The sequence below is a fragment of the Salarias fasciatus genome, chromosome 9 (assembly GCF_902148845.1).
Source record: "Salarias fasciatus chromosome 9, fSalaFa1.1, whole genome shotgun sequence".
NCBI classification, from domain to species: Eukaryota; Metazoa; Chordata; class Actinopteri; order Blenniiformes; family Blenniidae; genus Salarias; species Salarias fasciatus.
In genome coordinates this window covers 24,603,532-24,611,419 of record NC_043753.1, presented here as the reverse complement: position 1 = coordinate 24,611,419, position 7,888 = coordinate 24,603,532, and positions in this window count along the sequence as shown.

Below are 7,888 nucleotides of genomic sequence, written 5' to 3'. Positions count from 1 at the left end.
GAGGTGGTATTATGGTGATTCCCAAACAGAAACACGGCCGCGGATCATTTCTCATCTCCACTTGGCTGAATTATGGAAAACGGATGCTCTGGCATTTGCCGTGGAGGAAGCGGGGCGTGTGCTGGATATTAAAATGAGACAAATCCGGCGCGCCGCAGACCTTCGCCGTGCCATTTCGTTATGCCAAAGGGAAGAATGGGTCAGTGTTCCGCGTCGTGCCGCCCTGACACTAATACCCCCGGCGCTGACAGCAGCGTGTGGAGATCCGGCAAAGCCCCAAGAGGCCTGTCAGTTCCAAAGTACACTTTGAAAAGTCTTGCTTCTTCACGTGTGTGCGCGCGCGTGTGTGTGTGTGTGTGTGTTCATGCAAGTTCAGATTCTAAAACATGTTTTCACTCGTGGCTTTTTAACTTGTCGTCGTTGCTACAGAGACAAATGAGTGCAGCCCAGGGTTCTCTGCTCAGGCGACTGTGGGATTCAGACCGGTGACCTTCAGATCCCGATCAGTCCTCTGCGCCCTGCAGATCGCCGCTGCCCGTCACTGGATATATCTGCTGCTCAGTCCATCCACCGGGAGCCGTCTGGGGTTCAGAGTGTTGCTCAAGGACACTTCAACATCTGGAGTGGAGAATCAAACCTGGAACCTTCCAGTAGTGACATGACCGCTGTTCCACCGAGCCACAGCCGCCTCAAACTTTCAAGTTTGGATGGAAAAAAAAAAAACAGATGAGTGACGACGTTTTGGCCTTTATTTTTTTGGGTTTTTCTTTTTACCTTTCCCACTGGCTTATGCTGTTAGAATCAGCTGTTTTAAAGGTTTTTAATTTTTCATTAGTTTAAATGTTTAGCTCTTTGACTGTTTTAGACGTTGCAGCTGTTTTTCTGTTTTCACCTTTTCTTGCGAGTAGAACCATTTTTTTCACATTATTTCACCTTTTTTGTGAGAACATGATAAATATGTATAATATCACAATAATAAGTCCATATAATACTAACTGTAACTGAAACCTAATTTGAGTCCAGCCTCAAGTCCACAGAACAATGAAGACATGAGTGAATCTAAACCTTTAAACATGGAGCTGAATTATTTGGACTCTGGTTCAGTGGAAGCACCGTAAAGTGTTTAAATGATCTTGCGTTTGGTTTGATCAGCTGGGATTCCTGCTGAGGGTTCGTTGTGCTTTAATCCAGTGGGTTCTGGGTCTTCGAGGCTCATGTGAGCCATGTTGGGTCTCAGGTGCAGCACGGAGCAGGAGTCCACTCCCAAGCCCCGCTAAGTCTCTCTTGCCTTGATAAGCCCTGCTGCTCACTGTTTGTCCCGTTAATTCTCACCGTTTGGCCACCCTTCAGCGGCGTTCGAATCCATCTTCCTAATCCCCCACACACACACACACACACACACACACACACACACACACACACCACTGCTTCCTCCGTCTCTCTCTCTCTCTCTCTCTCTGCTCTGTGCAGCTGTCGTGTTGCTCGTCCTCCATGGTGGAAGCTTAGCGGCGGCGGTGGCGGCGGTGGCGGCGGCGGCGGCGGCGGCGGCGGCGGCGGCGGCAGCAGCTAGCCTTAAGCTCCCTGCATGACTCCCAGTCTGGACCGAGTGGAGCTCAGCGCCGGTGCTGGAGGAGTTTCTTTGAATGCGGCGTCTCGCACTCCGAGTCTCAGCCCCGTCTCTGTCTCACAAGATTATAAGCTTGATGGACTCAGCTGGATTCTTCACGGTAATTTAAAGTTTCACAGGAAGTAGCTGAAACTGAGCATCAGCACAGAAACCTGCGTTCACTTTATGTTGACACACAGGTATCGGCTTCACCATTGTTAACTATCGTTTCTAATAAAGTTCAATCCATAGTGAGGGAATGATGAAAGTCAGACTTCGGGGTGAAAATGACGTTCTTCAGTGTTCTAACAGGTTTCATTTTTTGTGTCCCAGCTTCAGTCGGGTGTGTTAGCGCATGCTGTGTGTGTTTCCTCCTTCCCTGTCGTGTGTGTTGACGGCAGTGTGGAGGAATGCTCCAGGTTCAGCCTTCAGAACTTGGTTTTGAAGGGCTTGGGCCTTGACTGGGCCGACCCCCTCCTTCTCTGGCTTCATCAGATTCTGCTCTTTCGTCCAGACCTGGATTTTCTGACCAGAGCGGCTGATCAATATGACAGCAAGTGGAAAAAAAGGAGGATTTCTCACTGTGCTGACACTGTGAGGAGCACACACACCCTGACGGGCGCTGCTCCGCTGTGTGAAGCCGGCTGTGCCCGGGCAGCTCGGCGGTCAGCGCTCCGGCAGCAGGCTTGTCTGTAACGTTTGTTTTTTTGATTCTTGGTCCAGTGACAATCCGGCCGCAGCTCGCTGTTGCACCGAGATGAGAGAATAAAGAAAAAGCAACATGCTGATAGTGATACGGAGTGATAGCAGTGTCACAACACCGCCGAGCTCCTCACACTTTAGCTTTTTTTCCGGGGTTTGTTTGTGCAGAATAACATCTGGCTGACAGCAGATGGAAACATGGCGGCGCCGCGTCTTATCGCTGTCACTGTCACGCCGCCTTTTCTCTTCCACCTTCCGTCTCTCTGCTCTCGCGCTGCAGTAAATGTTGCGGCCGTGACAGCCGTCAGGGGTCCGGGAGCGTCTGCGGCGAAGACAATTACACGCCATCCCTCCCATCGCCGAACGCTCAGCCCCCAGAATCCGGGATCCCAGTGAGGCAGCAGCCTCGGCCTCCTGGCTGGCCTGTGGAAGCGTCTGGGTCTGCCGTGCACGCTGGCCTGTGGAGGTGTTTGTGTCTGCCGTGCACGCTGGCCTGTTCAGAGTCCGCCCGTCCTCCACATGCACTGTGCCGACTGCGATGGAGAACAGCAGGTGCATTTTGGGCCCACGCTTCTCGCTCTATGTTTAACCTGCGAGATTCAACACCCCCGAGGCGGCGCGACACGTCGCTCCCGACGGGGGCCGGCGGGGGTAAAATTAAACTTTGGTGGAAACTAAACTTGTGTGTCAGTACGAGCTGCCATCAGTGACGACGCTTCTGCTGTTTTCCTGAGATGCTCTTGATAAGGAGGAACCAGAACCACCGATATCTCCACATTACTGCTCCTCCACAGACATGGAACACGGTCCACAGACTGAAACAGGTAAATAAAACTAAACCACTAAAAACAATGTTTTTTATATTTTCTGGTGTATTATTGATGTTTAGTTAGCTATTAATGGAAGGTTTCCATCTACATGATGTGCTTATTTCTTTACATTTCAGATGAAAAGTTACCAAGACTCTACAAAAATGTCTCAAAGTTACTGAAGTTTTCCAAAACGGCAGCATGCAGCATAATCAATATTCACAATCATTTCATGTTGATCACATCGACTCCTTAGAGGAAGAGTTCTGCCTCCTTCCTCTTCAGATGGTTCTGAACCATCTGGAGATGTTCCACCATTCTGACCAGTTTGACACGATCCCTGTTCTGCTGGTTCTGTTGGTTCTGCTGGTTCTGCTTCCCTGTTGTCTCTTTCCCTGTGGATTCCATGATGGCGCTCATCTTCAGTCCACACTCCCAGGTCTTCATTATGAATCACCGACGGCCGTCGGATCCCAGGGAAGGAGCGCCGGATAGCAGACACCGAGCGGCGTGGAGGAAGGCGGCGTCCATGTTGATTTCTGCTCGGCCTGAAGGCTGACGTCTCCGGATCCCCATGTCGGTTGACGCAAACGCAGATCCTGATAAATTCATAATGTTTTGACTCCTTTCATAACATCTGAGCAGACTTTCTTCTCCCTGCTCTCCACACACCAACCACACGGATGTTGGTTTCTGCGAGGAGGCTGATTAACTGTTAATCGCATTATTCATAGGATGGATGAAAGGAGCCGATCATCCTGGCACCGGGAAAGGAAGAGAGAGGGAGAGAGAGAGAGAGAGAGAGAGGGAGAGAGAGAGAGAGAGAGAGAGAGAGAGAGAGGTGTGGGATTAAAGCAGTGACACAGAGAACGGCCTGCCAGGCCAGCGTGGGGCTGTTTCCTCCCACATCAGCAGGGATCCAGGCTGGTTCTGCTGGTTCTGGTGGTTCTGGTCTGGACTCCGCTCATGATCCGCATCTTAAAACACCGGCAGATCCTCGGGATCCTGCGAGGGATGCCGGGTCTCGGGGGGATTCTCTGAAATCAGACGCCGCGCTAATGAAAACACGGCAGACGGGTCTGGTCCAGCCCGGGATCCTCCGACGTTCCTCCGCTTATGAATTTCAATGCGTCTCCTGCTTACATCCGAGCCGCCAATTAATCAGCGAGGACTGCAGCTCGGCGCCGCACGCATTGATCTCATTTAATTTGCCGGAGTGAAGTGCAAAACTGTGAGGCCGCGCAGCTGAGAAAACAGGAGGGAAAATAACAAAACCTTGAAGCTAAAGGCAGCTTTCGACTTTGAAAAGCCTCTTTCTTTCTTTTTTTTTTTTTTCCAGCTGGATCAGTGGGGTATTTCCATGGTTCTGAGTAAAGGTCCTCATGTACAGCGTGTGATGTCTGGAAGGACTTCTGTGATGGTTCCCCCGACTCGCTCTGAGCTCTGCTGTGTTCCGTCTCTTCCTTAAGCGCGACGGTTCAATTGAAAATGCATCATTTATACTTTTGAAAAGCGTGTTTGTTTACATGGGAGCAGCAGAATGGGTGAGATCGGCTTAGTTAGCATGGCAGGCTACGAGTCAGCGCTGATGTTTGTTAAACACGATGTGGCTGAAATGAAACACGCTGAGCGCCTGGTCTACTGAAGGCTTCCACTGTCAAGCACTTTGTGGTTCTGTACCTGCAAAAGGTAAACGTATAAGTTATAAATGGTGCACAATACAGGCGGCAGTCTAGGCTAATATGATAATGTGTAATGCATGATGGGATTTGGTATGAAAATATATGCACGGTTCAAACCATCTGAACGAAGATGTGCCTTGTTTTTTCAAGCTTTTTTTTTATTTGAATCAGAAATTGTACATGTATTTTCTTATGGGTTGAAAAAAAAACTAAAACATTTTCATGTGTTTTGTGCTGCTGGGAGCTTTTAGCAGGAGCAGTATGAAAGAAGAGTTTCTTTATTTTTTCGTTGACTTTGAGATTTAGTCAATTCACAAAAGATTTTGCTGAGAAAAACACATAAAAAAAATCAAATTTTCACTGCAGTTTTTGATCAAATAGACAAAATCAGCCTGGATGTGTCAGAGTTAGCAGATGTTTTATCTTTAATCATAATGAGAAGGACTCACTGTATAGGTTTCATCTTAATGACAGAAATTAAACGTTGCCGTTCCAACATTTCCATGACGATCATGGTTTAGTGACAAATAAGTCTTTCTTGATTGGAGCCGTTCTAACTATTGTGTTATTCCTTCAAGAGACGACGGCACTCTACTGTGAAGCCTTGACCTTTCGTCTCATCTCCACGTCCTGCTCGTTCAGAACGTGCTCGACCTTTAACCTCGCTGAATAATTACTGCAGAACCACATCCCGGGCTGCGGCTCCAGCCGGGCCCTCGGCTCGGACCGTGGCAGCCATCTTTGTCCCGCTGTCCTCCGCTTCCATTAGTGGCTGGTCTCTGAGACTGCCGGCCCATCCCGGGGGGGTCAGGCCCATTCTGGGGGGTCAGGCCCTCCACGACGGGCTGTAATTGCGTCACATCAGGCACTGGAGGGTTCCTGGACCCACCTAATCAATTGTCACCCAGTTTAATATGAGATTACACCGGGGTGAGTGGTAATAGATGAGCGGGATTGGCCGGGCTGCTCTCCAAGGATAATCCATTGCAAATGGCTGATTACCTGCCTAAAATTATTATAAGCAGCGGGGGAAGTGGATTACTGGGGCCGAGCGATGTAATCTGATCCCCTTTAACGATCAGCGGATAACGGAGAGGGTGACGGATGCTAATGCTCATCTGGCTTTAAAAGCTATCGGCCATTAGCCGCAGAGGACATCAGAACTTTTTATCATCGTAATGTTAGTTTGATGATTATTATCCTAATTTCAGCCTGAAGCTAACCTGTACATTTCATTTATTAAACCTTTTAATCTTTTATCCTATAGCCACAAATATGCTCTGCCTTCATTTTAGCCTACAGAAAGTTTTAACAATTAAAAAAGGAACTTTCTAGTTTATTCAGTCGACAGCAGGAGTGTATTCTACGTCCTCCGGCTTCTCTAACTGGCCGTGACGGGCTTGTTCTTGAAGTGGCTGCAGAGGACACAGGAACTTTCTATCATGTTGACGCTGGTTTAATAATCATTCCGAGAGATTCCAGCTTTAATTTGAGCAAGTGTCCCATCAAACCGTGCTCCCTCAGCGCGGTGTCGGCCCGCGGCCATAAAGACAATCTATGTGCGCCTATTTTAAAGTGTGAGCTGAGTCATAAGGCCATCGCTCATTCACTCATTTCATTAATTCAGCTTTCGCTGATTTGCTTCACACAATGGGATTTCTGTGACCTGCCAACAGGAAGTCCTGAAAACTAAAAAAATAAACTGTGAACCTTTTTATTTTGGTGGCTTTTAATCAACTTGTTGTTGTTCTGAAAGACAAATTAATTACAAAAAAAATGGTTAAATAATTAAAGCCATTTCTCTAACAGAACTCCATGAAGATGGAAAATTAAAATACTACTGCTGCAGTGAGCCTAACATTAAAAAGCACAGTGTGTTTCTGCTAAGTAAACAGTGGAAGCAACGATCTGCAGTCCGGACTCTAAAATGCTCTCTGGAAGGCGACGCTAACGGGAACGAGGAAGAAACCTGCCGCCCGGCTCAGGACTCGCAGTGAAGACAGAGTCTATTGATCTGCAGGCAGCGGCGGGGATCAGGCCCGCCAGGCCGGTCAGACGTGTGAAGGAAGTCATCCAAAAAGCCACAGCTTGAGTTCAAATCAAGGTCTGTGACAAGCTGACATGATAGGATGAGGTCTGAAGACGAGAGAAAACTGAGACGAAGGACGTGACGAAGCGATGAAAGAAGGATTCTGTTCAGGTGTGGAGAGCGACAACGAGCTGCCAGAGCTAAAAACTCAAACTGTACCGCTAGCTGCTGTCACAGTTTTACTAATTCTATGATAATAATCATTTATTAGCATGTTTTTTAAATAGTTGTGTTATAATTCAGTCATTTATATCTCCTTTCACGATGATGAGATGACCTTAATCATGAAATAAAAGGAATGAGAGCCATCCATTACAGCTCCGGGCTAAAATTATCCCAGAAGACGGACCAGACTCCCGATCCATCACGCTCAGAATCACCAGGAGGAGATGAAGGTACGCAGACCTGAGGATGAGGATCCCCCCCCCCCCTGCCCACCCATCATGTGATACAACCCGTCACCATTGGTTCTCTGGAGCAGTGAATACATGAAGGAAGCTGTGCTCATAACACTGACAGCGCCTCCGCTTGTTTATAGCTAATCCATGAAGCAGCAGGCTGGAGGAGGCGGTTACTATCGACGGCCTTGGAACAAATCAAAGCTCCTCTTGAGAAAACAAGTGAAAAATGAGTGACAGATCAACTACGACCGGCATTTATAGCTGATCTTCTGGAAGACCGGGATGATGCAGGGTGAATAAACGAGCAGCTGACTTTTGAATGTGTTGCTGTTTATCAAGGAGGTAAAGCTTCAGACCAGGGGCGTCAAACACATTTTAATTCGCGGGCTAGGTCCAGCCCAGGTTCTTCCTGAGCGGGTCGGAGCAGTGGAGCAGTGCCAGAATAATTTCTCCATATCTCAGCTCAGGTCTCAGGAGGTGTTGATTCTGCTACTCTTCTGAAATGTATTTAAAAAATCTATGTTTTCTTTGAAATGTTAACTATTTGCTTGGTGGTTTGGAGGCTTTTTCAGGCCATGTTTGGCCCACAAGCCGTATGT